Here is a 15,914-nt window from a genome sequence, read left to right on the forward strand (position 1 = left end):
AAACACTGGGTAAGTTAAAAAAAAAGGGTAAAAGGRTCAAATGTGGTGAAATTGATAAACAGTCCTGTTCATACCCTTCCTAACAGAAGAATTCTAATGCTCCTAATCACCATATGGTTTATTAATGGACCAAAGAGGGACAAAGTTCTGTACAGAATYACCTCTTCCATCAGAGGATCASTTTGAAGAACTACTATATGGGCATGAGATGGAGAGAACAGATTCTTTTTCTCTGCATCATAGCAGTAGRAAAACTTCTTAATTACAAGGAATTRTTTGTGAGGAAAATACCCTTACTCCAGAGTGAAATTGATTTTTTTTTCTTGTTCCAGAAATGTTTGAAAAATATCATCATGATTTTCCATATTGAATCTGCTACACTGGTGTGAAATGTTGATCAATTCTGCGTGATTTTTAATTAATGGTCTCCAGTCTCTACAAATGTTGTGAACGGGGAATGGTTTTCTCTTGGACCCTACCACCGTATTTGTCTTTCTCAAGAGAACATACATGCTAAATTATCAGCATTGCTCAATGGAGAGAATTAGGCTTCTTCATTTTAAAAGCAAAATGGCCACTATGATTATTTAAATTGACATCACAAGCCTCAGTCAGAAAACTTGTGTTCAGGAATGATTGTCTTAGAGTCAATCCATTGTGCATCTGATTCAGAAAAGTTAAAAATTATGGGTAATTTAACAAACATAAGGTAATGTGATGATCATAATTGAACAAGCATAAGCATGGGACAGTAAAGAAGTAAATAATCATCATGTAGAACTAAAGTTGCTATAGTCACAATTTTCAGCTTAAAAAAAAAGCAATACAGCAAATTATTAGGACATGTAAATTGCTTCTTGCTGAACACATGAAGCACGGGAAAATCCTCTGCAAGGGGCATTATACATTATCTTGGACATGAGTATTGCTGCAATTAGACAGTTTGCTCTTTAACTTGGAAGTGTAAAGTGTCTGGACAGTATTATTGCAACTAGTTACATTCTCAATTCTCCCCTGCACAGTCAGCAGGAATAATTTTACAGTTCTCCTTTATGAGCCTTCAGGGCCATAAACACCTCCTCGGCTTTCAGTGCTCAGCTCTGTAGCAATGGTGACTGGATAAGCAGTGGATCCATTAGSAATTTGGTTACAGCAAAAGATGTGGACCAAGTGTACTCCTCCAGAAAATCCAACATTGGAAAATTCTGGCTGTGTCTGCTTTTGCATAGACCTCCCCCTAGGACTGACAATATTTTTCTGTCTCCACACCATGAGCAATTTGAAAAAGAGAAGGTGGAGGTCAAACTAAAGCAGAATCAAACATACTTTTCTCACCATTGAAAACTATACATATGTATAGACTAAGCCTTTTGTCCCTAGATAAGCAGTTCAAAACCAGTTTCTGTAAAAAATATTCAAAACTGGTRCAAGAAGATGCTTGTTTTCCTGACTTTTGTGAAATGTTCAGCTCCACACAGCTGGAGATCCAGAAGATGAAAGCCTMCATATGGTTCAGAGCCATAATGAAGCCTTTTAGCTCAGAGGTGGTTCTTTCTATACAGGGCTAATGGGATTTGGCAGGTCTGCCTAGATGGGGAGCTTACCCTGATGATGATGTTCAGAGGATAAGCACAAGATCCTGGTCTCCCTCTACCCTGTTTTGTAAGCACTAAATTCACTTATGAGTGTGAACAGTGCCTTGAACAATCAAATTCTACCGAATTTGCTCTCTCTTACAGAATTTATAAAATTCTACAGAATTTTAGCTCACAGAATTTGCTACTCACTGACCATGAGATGGTAATTTATGTGATGTTAATAGAAACAGTTTTGTACATCAGTAACAGTGCTGAGATCCCCACAAGTATGCAGCAGGAGACAGCAGTGTAAGTTTTTTTCTAAATAACCTTCTGACAAGGCAGTAAGCTCATGGTATTAGTTAATATGCATCTTTTTATAGTCATGCAATTTTGACATAGCATTTGCCTATGGAAACTCAAGCAGGGAAAAAATTCCACTGTGTGAGCATGCAACTCACTTCCTTGCAAGCGCCATCCTTCTTTCYTCATTCATATATGCATGAGCACCTCGCGGGAACATGGAAAAGAACTGCTCAGTAGTAGGCACTCAAGGAAAAGATAATCATTCCTGCTGTTCAAATGAACGGACATGGTGGATCAGTTTTCAAATCCAGCTTGTTAAAGCCCAGATTGTCTGCACAGAGAGACAGTCTTTTGAGGGAGAGAAAGAGATAGAAAAGTAGGAAAAAAAATCACCCCAGAAGGAAGAACTCCCTCTTCAAGAGTTTCCAAGAGATGGAAATGAGGCACACACTGGCGACTCATCTTCTCTGTGTATCTGCAGGGAATGGGCTTCATTATTTCAATGCCTTGTTCATCTGGTCCTGACTTAAGAAGTTCTGTTCTTATTTCCAATAAAGAAATAGTAGTTTGGCTTCAGAAAGTGGTCAGAGTGCTGAGTTTATGTCTGGGAAGAGTTTTGCAGAGAATACCTATGAATGTTAAAATCAGCAGGCACAGGGTAGCCACGGTAGACACAGGTAGCACATAGGGAGCTGTAATCCTGAGCCTAATGGAAGGATGGAGAGAAAAAGTCAAAGGTTGACATGAGAGAGGATGAGCAGAGGCACAGGAGAAGGGGATGAAGGTGCAGTGTTGTCTGGCAGCTCTAAACTATGCTTTGTTCATTTTACCTAACCTCATTTTCCACCAAGTCTGTGTGATTATCCCTAGACTGGGTCACTGTGTGACCAAGGGCCTGAGGTTCTTGCAGGCAGAGCTGCCTCCTCTTCAGGATTTTCATGCATCGTTCCTAGCACGAGATCTTRATCCTGGGCTGGGCTTCTTCATCCTGAGCAGGTGGTGTTAGGGAACAGAGCCAGCCCCTTGCTTTGACCCTTCTCCMATTCTCCCAGAAAGAGCACTTCCCTGTGATCATTTCCTGAGCAAACTCTGCTAAAGGAGCAACTATGCAGTTCCTGGAAGAGGGGTGAAGCGAGACAGAAATCTCTGTAGCATGAAGCTTTTCTGGAAGAGAAGGGTGAGCATCAGTTTCCACATGATGCAAATTGTCTAGAGAAGAGTTTGTCAAGCTATTATGATTCATTTAAAGAAATTATATATTTAAAGAAATGAAATGATTTCTCATCTAGGTCTCTTACACTGGAGCCTGCTGAGTACTAAAATTCTTTCTGAAGGTCTAGRAAGTTTGTATGGGATAGCCACAGAGTCCCACTCCCGAACATTTAGGATACAGGCACTGATGTACCTAAACCAAGATATAACATGGGCAGCMAGTACCAAAGGAAGAGAAGGATGTATTTGAGGTTACTGGAAACTATATTTGAACTGAGAGTTTTGTTTAGGATCTCATGTACAATCAATACAATGCAAATAATAWAGAATAAACTAAAATATATGACTTTCTAAATTAATTACTTATTGCCTACTATTAAGCAGTAAATCATAAGGACATAAAGCCCATTTTGGCTTTATAGAATAAGCTGATTCAGCAAATGAGACATGTATGTAGAAGCAGAGAGCATGAATTTATGCATCTGATCAGTGTAACTAGATCTGCAGTCCTTACCCATTCACCCTCCTCTTTTCAACAGGGCTCTCAAGTTGACCATGAGTACTAGTTTAAATGTAGTATCTATGGCAATAAGGAGCAAGGCTAAGCTTCACTTCCTTTCATTGTTCCAAGGTTGATGTAAAGATGAAGTACATGCAATCAGGATGAGATGCAGACTGAGGCAATAAACTGGGGAATGCAACTTATTTACGAATTTGTCAGTGAAATATTATAACCTTCCATGATCTGCACGCATTCACCCAGTATGAAATAATTGTTATATCCAGGGAATAAATCAGCACAAAGGTAGGCAAGATGATAATCAGTTATTTATGCCCCTTCAYAGCTATAAGATTTTGGGAGTCCAACTTTTGATAGAAAAAATAAATCCCTTTTAATCTTCACAGGTGTGGCTGACTTCCATCTCACCTTCTAGTACAAAGTTTTGTGATGCACTACTGAGAAAGTTTTCAAGGTTATATTCAGGAGAGTGATGTATTTACATTTTATACTCTCACCCTGGTCTTTATTTTCAGTGATGAAATGACCAACAACAGGCATGACTCCACACTCAGAGTTTACGCTAAAGTCAATGCCAGAACAGAGTGATGTGGGGAGAGTATGTGAGAGGCATTGCATATGCAGTGTAGTGTAATATAASAAACCTTTCTGACCAGCGGTCACAKTTACATTGTTTCCTGTAAATTAGTGCCTGTTCTTTGTTTATTTTCTTTTCATTGTTATAGAAAAAGGTGTGATTCTGGCCCCTGAGTGCCACACATAAAGTTTCTTCTCYATGTCTCTTATCCAACAGGAGATAATTATTTTGAGTTCCTGTTTTTTGCTGARTTTCTGCATCTTCTTTGGATATGCTCTTTTGATGATAAGTATATGGTTCTTACTGTCTAAACTGCTTATTAACCAATAAAGTAAAGGGTGTAAAGCATGGTGAGTGGTTGAAGTACGGGTTGAAGCAAAGGATACCTTTTGTTTTGAAAGCTTAGTTCAATTTAGGACTTTCAGTCTGAAATCCTGAAATCCTGAAATTGCAAGTAAAGTTATCAAAGTTTCCATGGGATAACCTAAGTTTGTCCCATAAAATTGCTGTGTAGCTCAGCCCGTATGATATAGGGGAAGCCAAGGCTTASAGATGGAGAGAACTGTGCTCGTAGACCTAGAGAGCAAAGCATGTTCACTCTAAGTCCTAATCTATGAGCTGGTAGGAGGACAGTTTGTTAATATAATCAGCTCTTGCCCCTGTTGACTTTGATGCAATGATATGCACAGTGTGAAACCTCTTTTGTGGGTGAGAACAGAAATCTTCCAGTAGAGTAAATACAATATTTTGCTGGAGGATGAGGACAAAGGAAAGATTCATGAGGACAGAGGAAAGATTCATTATTATATCTATTCTCATGTCTCCATTTCTTTTTCTTTCTCCCTCCTTCTCATTTATACTACTGTGACCCCATTATTTCCCAGAGTCCTGGGTGCCAACCTCTGTGCTGTTCATTCCTTGATGTAGGAGACACAAGCATTTCTCTTCTCACAAAGGAAGAAGATTTCTTCAGTGTCTTTTCAGTTTTAATCAATAAGTGGGAATATAAGCAATATAGAAAATATAAAAAAATATTGAATGCAATACCATTTTTAAAAATTATACTCTGGATCCCTGTTGTATTTCAGTGCATATCTGTGAACTCTGTTTTACCTTTACCTTCAAGACTTCTTTCTTTGCAGTGGTCACTTTTATAAGGCTCCACACAATCCCTCTGGTGTCAAATCTGCTTTTCATGTAGTCTGACTTGGATACTTTCATTTCAAGTAAGTGAATCAAATTTAACTTGAATAAGTCACAATCAGACTTTTTCTTTTTTTTTTTAATCTTCTAGAAGYTGTCCAGAGAGCAGTGTCAAACATTACTCATTTATTTCATGATGGAGAGAGTCACAGCACAGGAATTTCTGATTATGAGAAAGTACCAAGATTTTTGCCTCCTATTGTATTGCCCTCATATGTATATATACCCGAGGGGAGARTGTGAAGAGGATGGAGCTGAACTCTTTTTGGTGCTGGTCAGAAACAGAACAAAGAGTGATGAGTACAAATTAGCACAGGAAGTTTCATCTCTGTATGAGGAAGAGCTTTTTTCTTTGAGTGTGACAGAGCCTTGGAACAGGCTGCCCAGGGAGGTTGTGGAGTCTCCTTCTCTGGAGGTCTTCAAAACCTGCCTGGATGCCACTCTGTGCCATGTGCTCTGGCTGTCCCTCCTAGAGCAGCGGGGTTGGACTAGATGATCTTGAGAGGTGCCTTCCAACCTCAACCATTCTGTGATTCTGTGATTTTGGGTTATATTTAAATCATTTGTTGGCAGTTACCAAAACCAGAATGAACTAGATACCAGACTACCTTGGTAGCAGTGACCCACCATGGGATCCACCCTTAGTCCAGGGGTTTTCAGAAGTAAATTAGGTGCTCTACTCAGATGTACAGACGATGGCCTTAGGTGGCCATGTGGCATCTGAATTTCAGAGACATGAATAATTCAGACCACATGTCATTCAAGGCTACCAGGCTTGGTTTCTCTATGCAATGGAGAGAAATGGGAGCTGGATGCAGGCTGCCCTCTGCAACTATATAATTTAAGCCTTTGACATTATTTGAGAGCCTATAAGTGGCCACAAACAACCAGGGTGCATGGTGATTAAGGCAGCTGAAATAAAGCACCTGCCTTGTTACAGTGGAAGTGTAGGGAACCACAGAGTTGGATTTCACATAGGCTGCATTGTTCATAAAATGGGTCTGCCCCTTTCCAGTGGCTGCAGTGGAGTCTAAGGCTGACCTTGCCATAGCACTGAGGAAGTTGTTCAGCTGTGACCCTGAAGCTTTGGACCTCCACGTGTTCTGGCTCCTGCTGCACTCAACATCAGAACAATCTTTCCACAGCAAATCATCACCTGTGATCTTGGAGAGGGTCAGGGTGTCTTGAAGGACAGTATTTACTGAATATCACAGGTCCTGCAAAGTAGGCATAGCCTAATAAAGTAGGCATAGCCTTCCATCATTGAGCCATCTCAGCCAAGTATCCAAAGTAAGGTAAAATGAATCTACGCTTGAACTATATGCCTTATCAGGTCAGACAAACATATTTCAGCAATGCTCACCTAATATCGGGCAACCCTGAATCATTACAAAGAGATAAAGAAAGAACAAAGTGTCATTTGTCTTAGAAAGTCACCATTACAATTCAATAATAATCCTTTGCTAAGTGCCTTCACAAAGAGTGTCTTAGTCCTTGTCAGTGTCTTTGCAATCTCTTTAATAGTTACTCCAACATAAGCAGCTATCAACGTTTTTTTTCCCTAAAGTAGTCAAAAATCTCTCCCTTTCATTTCATAGGCAAACATTGTTTTGGCCCAYATTCACATATAATTGCATAATACGACAGAGTAGGGAGGAGCAGGTGCCATTCTCTCCCATGTGGAGAGCTTGAAACTATCTATTTTTGTGCTTCCTGACTTATCAAGATAAAGCTGACATCAGCTGTTGAAAATGGCGTAAAACTGCTGTTCTTTGTCAAAAAGTGAGTCATTCACATGGTTAAGAGGAATACGATTATCTTTTCAAATAGTTAAGAGGAATACGATTATCTGTTCAAAATCTTTCTCCAAACATTAAATGACTATCATGGCAATACTGATTTTTCCATTCTGTATTTTTGCTCTCCATTTTTGGCTTTGTTTCAATCTGCACAATTTGGGTCTGGTCATGAAGAATAATGAAAATTAATAACTCTTACAGAAGTCATTTCATTTTGCAGAAACTCAGTGTATCTCTGCCTTGGTCATATAAAAAGCCTTGAAAGTGCAGCAAGTTCATTTCTTTGTCCAAGTCCGAGCTGAATCTTTTACTTAGTATTAAACCTCTCTTTAACAAGTGTACTTCATGTTTTCAGTGTTTGACTTCATCTGAATTTTGGTCAGCTGGGCTTTAAGTTTGCTTCAGAAGGTTGACTGAGCATGTGTTGAGGGGGTTTATTATCAGACTTTTAAACTCCTATTTAGCTTTCTTGTGTGTATGTATGTGTGTGTGTGTGTGTCTGTAGCTGAAACTTTTTTGGAAGGAATTCACTAAGAATTTTAACCATCTTCAAAAACAATATTTCTGAGTGAATATATTGTTGACCAGATGTACTGATGTGCACTCTGCTGCTACTGCTGCAGAACTTYACTGAGAAATGAAGCTATTATTGAATCTAGGGATTAACTGAGTATCTTGACAAATTTTAAATTTTACAGCAGCGTGAATGGAATTAAGCTAAAACTGTATTGACTGGGATCTGGCAGTTCTAGCTAAAACCTATACCAGGAAAAAACCCTACTGCATATTACATCTATTAATAAGATAAACAACAGAATTTGCAGGAACTTCAAGGAAATATTCTTCAAATACAGAAATATCAAGGTCTCCCTGGGTTTTTACTGGCTTGTCTTGGCAAGGTACTTTAAGTGCTTAAATGACTTTAACCTTCACTGTAGCTCATGTGTTTGGTGTGATATGATGTGTATGATAAAATAGTTATGGTAGAATCTTAAGATTCATTTTTATGTTKGCCTTAAATGATGGATAAGTAGGAAAGGAGATGGACCAAATTTGACAACAAAGCCAGATAATGTATTTTTGTTTAAAAATCATAGAAAATTGACAGATGTATATTCAATTTGCACATTTAGGAGGGATCCAGGTTTGAGAAGATGATGAACAAGTCATAGTCCTGCTCAAGATGGCAGATTTACAAAGGCGATGGGGAGAGGCTTTTTAAACAGCCGTCTCTTCATGGACTGTGCTGGGCAGTTGGGGATAGCTGCCATAGGCAGTAGGCAGATTGGGTCACTCAGAATCTCTTGATAACTTCCAAGTGCTTAAACTCCATCCATATATTTTGTATTTCCTGAACATCTCCTGTGCAGCTATTTCAGACACCAGCCTCACCTCACAGATTATATTTTTCTAGACTCGTCTCTAAATCCCAACTATCACAAAACTGCCAGAAACCCAAGTGTGATTTACAGCAGAACCATAATCTAAGCTACCCTAAAGATCTATCTTGCCCAACACTCTTCTCTGAAGGTGATGAACAGTGGAAAAAAAATATACAGAAGAGGTAAATATGTATGATATGATCTCTCTAGCTTTCTGAAATTTAAGGCTCAAGTATTTTCTGAACCAAGATGTTTCTGTAGTCCCAGCATGTCCATCTTTCATTAACCAATGTCTACGTATGCAGTAACTGGATCAGTGCTCTACCTACCACACATCTCCAGCACATGGAATTGTCTTGAAGACAGACTGTTCGAGATTACTGCACATGTTTGGACATGTGGGGTCTGTYGCTATGTTTGATTTGTTTATTTATTCTGACTGCACCGAATGCCAGATTTGCAAACCTCTAGGTTTGAGTTTCTGTGTTTTTTTAGGGCAAGTATTAACGTACACATTTAGAAATATCATTAGGAACTAGATCCCCAAGTGCCTTGGGAAATCCAGCCCATTCTCCTTATCACTTGTCACTGTCTCTAAAGCAGAGAATATAATTCTTACTAGTCTGACTGCAGTACTAAAGATAAGCATAATTCTGTGACAAAGCATGCAGCGATCATAGTAACAGGAGAAGATAGAATGGAAATCTCAGATCTAAAATTCAATTTTAATAGAGTAAAATTGAGAATATTGTGGTTCAAAGTTTAACTGCAAAAACAAACAAGTAGGAAAACAAGAAATGAGATGAAAATCATTAATTTTGCTTCTTGGTCAGGTGTCTTTAAAGTATTCAGTTAGGAGATAATAAGATGACAAATCATGCTGTTTTTTAATATGCTTTTTTGTTGGAGAAACAGTGTGCTTTAGCATATCTCTACAAATGCTCTAACTTCTTTTTCTTAGATTCAAATTATGATACAGATAAAGGTGACTGCAGAGTGCAGGACATGAGCACTGCCTGCCCTGACATGGAGTGAGGTTGCTCATTGAACTTCACTTTACACGTGGAACCACTCATGGTGCTGCTGACATCAGAGGTCTCACTTTCCACTGCCCAAGACAGTGTCACACAGACCTGCACCACAGGGCMTCTCTGGCCCCAGGGATGCCCATGATGTCTCTGAACAAGCTGGTGAAGCCACACAACACAGTGCAGTGCTGTGCAAAGATACACAGCTTGAATCCCAGAAATTAAATAGACGCACCTTAACTTAGGCACAGTGCTGCAGTTGAGGAGGTGATCTCATGTAGAGCTAATATGAGTGTTTCTCTGGGGTTCTCCCTTGTATGATAGAGGCCTTAAATTCTCTATTTCCGAAATGAAGAGAAAATTCTTCTTGCTTTTCCCCTTTCTCTCAGGTTGGTCCAGACACATGTCCATCAATGTTCCTGGAGTCAAAATGTTAACAATTTGGATTGCTTTTTCCTATTATCAAATGATATTTTATTAAGATGAACAAAACTGTCTTGACGCTGTTCCCTGATGTCTGGTTCCTTTCCTCTGCAGGATAAAATATTACAGTTGGGTCATTACAGCTGTCTCTTGCTAATCTATTTTTGATGTGGGTTATTTGGGGACATACCCAAATCTTTGATTTCTGCTGGCTGATTCACCCCCAACTTCCCCAATGAGAATTCTAAAGGCCAAGTGAGGATTTTATTCACATTTATGAGTTTGAGCTAAATTAACAATTTTCATCAAGCCTAATTCAGAAGGAAATGCATAAATATGTCTATCACCAAACTTCTTCGATCTTCACAAGAAGAGTAGAGTCCAGCTTGCATAAGACTGGGTTAGGAGACTTCAAAAGAAAATTCAGAGAAGAAGTTCCCTGGAAACACATTATCTTACTATTGGATAATCAAAACTTCWGTATTTTTGAAGTATTTGCTGCCTTGTGAGGATCTGAATTCCTGATTTTTAGTGAGTATTGACTGAGCATGTCTACAGTAAGCAAACTTTAAAGGCATTTCTCAGACTTTTAGAACCTAGATGATCGGAGGAAATTATAATTAAATATTGGCTCAAACAAACATAATGTGAAGTAACAAAACACTAGATATTAATATTTAATGCAAGGAAATGTAGTTTGGCTAGTGTCAGCAAAACTATGAGAAAGCGCAGAAGACTGGATGTAATAACTCTACCGAGGAGAAAATTCATTTAGCTAAATTTAGAACCCCTTCAAAATGACAGAAACTCCTATTAACTTCAATAGAGCCAAGATTTCATGCAGAGCTCCTAAAATTAGTACAGGACTTGAAACACTCATAATTAGCGAAATAGAAGTTCTGATTTGGTGGGAATAATTTTATTTATTTACCTGCTAACTCTTATTCCACTGTAATTCGAACAATTATTTATTAGATGAATGGTTCATTTGTTTCCCAAGCTATTTTCTTAAATCTTGAGAGGGTTTTTGAGGGAAAGTTCCCCAGCTCCATATTGTTGGTGTGATTTTAGCAAGCTTCCTGAGTCAATAAATGGAAAGCCTCCTTCAAAATCTATCAGTTTTGATTTTCAAACAAATGTCTCTCCTCTGTACCRAAGTATAGAAAATGCCATACATCCTTTGTCAGGCTAAGACAAATGTTAGTTATTAGGAATAGTGAATGCCATAGGATGTCAGATCTCTGACACTGAGCAGTTACTATGTCTTCAGCATTTCATTCATTATCTCTGGTCTCACTGAGATGCTAGAAGGGATTTCTTGTTTTCTTTATCAGTTGTAAATTGGAATGAGCTTATGTTTTCTTCCTCTTGGAAAGGCAGCTGTCAGGCATATGGCTTCACAAAAAAAGACATTTGTGCATACTCTGCTGTCAGCTTAATCTGTATGTCTACAAACTGTGAATTGTGCAGAACTGGATCTCTGTAAGATAGCTTCTTGCAAGCAGAACAGCTAGTTTTAATGAAGAAAGCACAAATTAAACCTGCTGACTGTCCCGTGTGTAATTTCACCTTCTTCTTTTCTCTTTCTTTCTTTCTTTCTTTCTTTCTTTCTTTCTTTCTTTCTTTCTTTCTTTCTTTCTTTCTTTCTTTCTTTCTTTCTTTCTTTCTTTCTTTCTNTTCTTTCTTTCTTTCTTTCTTTCTTTCTTTCTTTCTTTCTTTCTTTCTTTCTTTCTTTCTTTCTTTCTTTCTTTCTTTCTTTCTTTCTTTCTTCAAGGTGGCATGTGTGGTGGGGGAATGGGGAGGAAGGGGCCAAGTTAAGGGAAGAATAAATACAATCTGTAGGCAATGAATAGGTCAGTAAATCTTTCTGTTTTGGGGGTCAAGTCAAGTTAAATCATTTGAGCGATCAACTACAGTGACTTTGATAAGCTCTTATTTCACTAACAGGATTTTCAAGTGGACAAGTGGACAAGTTTCCCTTCCATCCACCCTAAACAACATTTAGTCTTGTAAGCTGTGAGAGACTGTTGCAATGAAAGGTCTATTTAGCAGGCAAAAGTCTTCAAGTGGTAGACACATGATCTTTAAAATGGGTAGCAATATTGCGTAGTAGTGACTTCTATGAAATATCTGCATCCTTGCTGCTCCTGCCACTTGCTGGGTGTGAATTAAAGCACTGCTTCTCTGCCATACCAGACACTCAAAATAACTTGCATTCAGGCCAGTCTTTAATCTTAAAATGTGTCACTTATTAGAATATGCAAAGCGAAGAAGTAACTTCAAAGATTTCCCAGAGAGTTTTGTCTCCAGCAGCATTCAGGTAATGAAAAGATTCTAAAATATGTGTGAGAAGAAGGCAAGATAGATTGATACTTCTCCCGGTTTATCTTCCTTGCTATTGCTCTCTGCCTCACTTTCCTATCATATCTTCACAAATTCCAGCAAATAGCAGCTTAGAGACCTCTGGAGTAGAAAGTTGCATCAAGATTATTGTATATTGATCCTCTGTCCTCACCAGTTTGTTGTTGAATGCACACCTTGCAGCTGATGCTTGGCAAATTTTCAAAGCAAATGAAGTGCTTGTAAAAACATAATACATATTCTACTGACTTTTGGGGACGAGGCATCTTTTTAGGAATATACTGATTGCCTTCTTGCATACATTCTGAGCAGGGTGTATTACATCTGATTCATTCTCATTCTAATTTAATGCCTGGCTTCCTCTAGGATACATCTAATTTCAGGATATCTTGTGCTAGCAAAGCAGAGCTTGATAGAGAACTATCCCATAAATTACTTAGGTTTTCCTCCATTGCTGGTCACTAAGCCTGCCTACTTTGTCAGGATGTTTGGAAGCTGCTGAGTGATGGTTTCCTTTGCCATGGTAAGCTGAGAAGAAGAGCCTATAGCAAGGTCTGCCACATGCTGACTGGGAAAACAAGACTTTTGTCCTTTTCTCACTGGCCTTTTGCCTCACTTTCTAGAGTGCAAAAAAAATATTTTTTGGTAGAGTGCTGAAGCACTTTTATCCCCTTGTCCTTCTCAGCATGATTCTTTTAACAGAAAGGTGATCTAGAAGCAGCAACAAAGCTTCTCGTATACATATACAAGAGAATTTATGTCAGTGACCTAGCTGTACTTTCTTCCTTTCTCTCCAAATCTGTTTATCCATCTGCTTAAGAAAATTCACATCCTTAAGCAGAACTGGATGAGTTTATCATCCTTTAGATCTTCGTGGAAGTCAAAAATCTTCTATCTCTATCAATCTTAAATCTTGCTAATGAGCATTTCAAATTCCTAATTACTGTTTCTGTGCATTAAACACATAAAGTCATACATCTGAGCTGTTCTTCTTTGTCTAAAGAAACAGTTGTTTAAATGACTGGAAGTTATTGAAGAGCTTAGGCTCTGGAACTGCTAAGAAATGAACATTCTGGTTCCTCATAAAAGATTTTTCTTAGAATTGTCACTGTATTAGTGACAATCAGTTTTGAAAGAGCTAGTCTGTGTCCAGTAATGGAACTACCTGTTTCTCAGTGTCAGAAAAAAATTGTTTTGCCCTCTTGTCTGATCTAGTCTCCACTTGCACAGCAATGTAGTCATGAGGCATCTCATCAGTCTGACTGTAGATCAAAACAGCAACATTTTACACCTACTTTGAACAGATGTAAATAACCACGCAAAATTTTACAGAATCAGACTCACAGCTGTAATATTTCCAGGACAGAAAAATGACTCTTACTCCTGCTCAAAAAAGCAAGCTTTTCAAAAGCTGCTGATCATTTTAGACAGGTAATTTAAGAGAAAAGCAGCAAGGATACTAGGCAGAACTTCAATTTAACTTCCAAGCTGTTATGGATGTGTGACTCTGAGCATGCTGCGATGCAGGACTGCTTCAACACAGCTTCACAAGTGGAAGAAGCTATTTGAGAGCAGTGTCTCTACTCTGTTATGAGCACTGTCCAGCAGTCCTACAATGCTGGAGAGAGGCTGGGTTGGACACAGCTTTAGGTCCAGGTTCCTTTCTTCACTAAGTGGGTTCCTGTCCTTGTGGTCAAGGTCTTTGCACTGTGATGGGTCCAGACACTTAGACGGCTTCTGGATCAGCAGTTAGGCYGGGAAAGGACAGAGTGTTTCTGGCTGTGGAGCTCTCTCTGGCTGTGGCCATACTAAGTAATTCAGGGACTGTGTGAGCCTGATATGTCACCAGCTTTCTTGCTAAAACGGTGGAAGAAGGGTTTACTGATGGGCCACTTTCCATGGGCAAAAGACATCTCCCCTCACTCTGCAAAAGAAAGGGGAACAGATTCCTCAGTTTTAGGAAGAGCTGTACTCTTCCTAATATAGCCCAGGATGTTGCTGGCCTCCTTCACTGCAAGGGCACAGTGTTGGCACATTTCACAGACCACTTCAAACTACATAGGTCTTCCTCCATATATTGATTAAAACTCMGATCCAATTGTCCTCTTTTGGGCTCTTGAAAAGCTCTCTGGCAGCACTTGTGCTACAGTGTAAAAATGGTGGCTCTGCTGTTATGTTCTTTTTGCATACAAGAATCTGCATGAAGTGGCTTAAGTAAATATTGCTTTAACTAATGACCATTCATTATGTTGGTTTGTGTCCCAGGTGCATTCCCATCTTGGTGCTCAAGACAGATGCTAAGRGGTTGGCAGCCAGATGAAAGCAATGAGTTGGCCTGTTCTGACTCAAAACTGGCAACATGCTTCAGACCTCACACTTTTCTGGGCTCTTGGTTCTTATCTGATGAAGAACCTGATACATCTGGAAGTGCTGGTGCTCCTGTTCTTGCACCTAGAGGCGGAAGGATCACATTTCACGGCATCTTGTTGCCTTTCTACAGTTAATGTATACTTTGTCACTACTTCAGTGTCCAGCTGCAGAGCAGGATGTTTCATCAAGGGAAGCATTTAGAATTTCCATTTTTATGAATGTAGAGCTCCAGGGATGATCTTGGTGGAGCAGGATTCTTGTAAAATGAGTCATTCTTCCTCATATCAGTAGTAACACAAGGAATTACACAATRAATCCCTGGATACAAGGGATAAAACTCGAGTGATGGGTGTCTCAGATATGCATATATTGGTTATTACCAGCTCATATTTAGAGATGGACAGCACTGAACACATGTAAATAATGGTTAAAAACTTGATTATATAAGCAGGGAGAGAGTCACATAATTTCTAAACCTAGCACTGCTCACTACAGWTAAGGAAGGGATGGCAAAAAGTTGCCCATCGAAGTCTTGTGATCCTGAGTTGCTCATAGATCCTCCAGTCTCTTGGTATGTTTTGAAGCAATCAAAAGTCTTTAAGGATAAATCATGTGATGAGTATAAGCATTCAGAAATGCGGATGCATTTCCTAGCTTTCTAAGACTGCATCTGGAAAACTCAACAGCTGCTATCTCTCTCYCAGTTCCTTGTGCCCTTGTGAATATAGCTTGTGATTTCCTGGTGTCCTCAAAGGACTAGATTCACAGCTAGCCTAGTTTATGAAGACTATCCTGCCATCAGATCACTTCTCAGGTAAGGGGCCAGTGGCTTCCTTAATTTAAAAGACATTTCATCTTTCCATTTCAAAGATGAACAGCGACCTCAGTACCATGGGATATATCCTCTTGAGGGAAAAAAAGAACAAAACTATGTCTCTTTTTCCYGCAAAATTCATGGCAAAATGTTGTCTGAAGTCCTCAAAAGGCCCAAATCTTTCTGTTCTCCTTGAGAATGGGCAATGCTCTGCTGCACACGTCCCAGGAGCTCTTTGCACCATTGTTGGTCAGGAAGCTCACGCTTGGACCTTGTCAGGGATGGAGAGTACCAAAGAGATGAACTATTTTCTTTCTTTCTTTCTTTCTTTCTTTCTTTCTT

This window comes from Nothoprocta perdicaria, unplaced genomic scaffold (genome assembly GCF_003342845.1).
Source record: "Nothoprocta perdicaria isolate Ctin4 unplaced genomic scaffold, notPer1 scaffold_122, whole genome shotgun sequence".
NCBI lineage: Eukaryota > Metazoa > Chordata > Aves > Tinamiformes > Tinamidae > Nothoprocta > Nothoprocta perdicaria.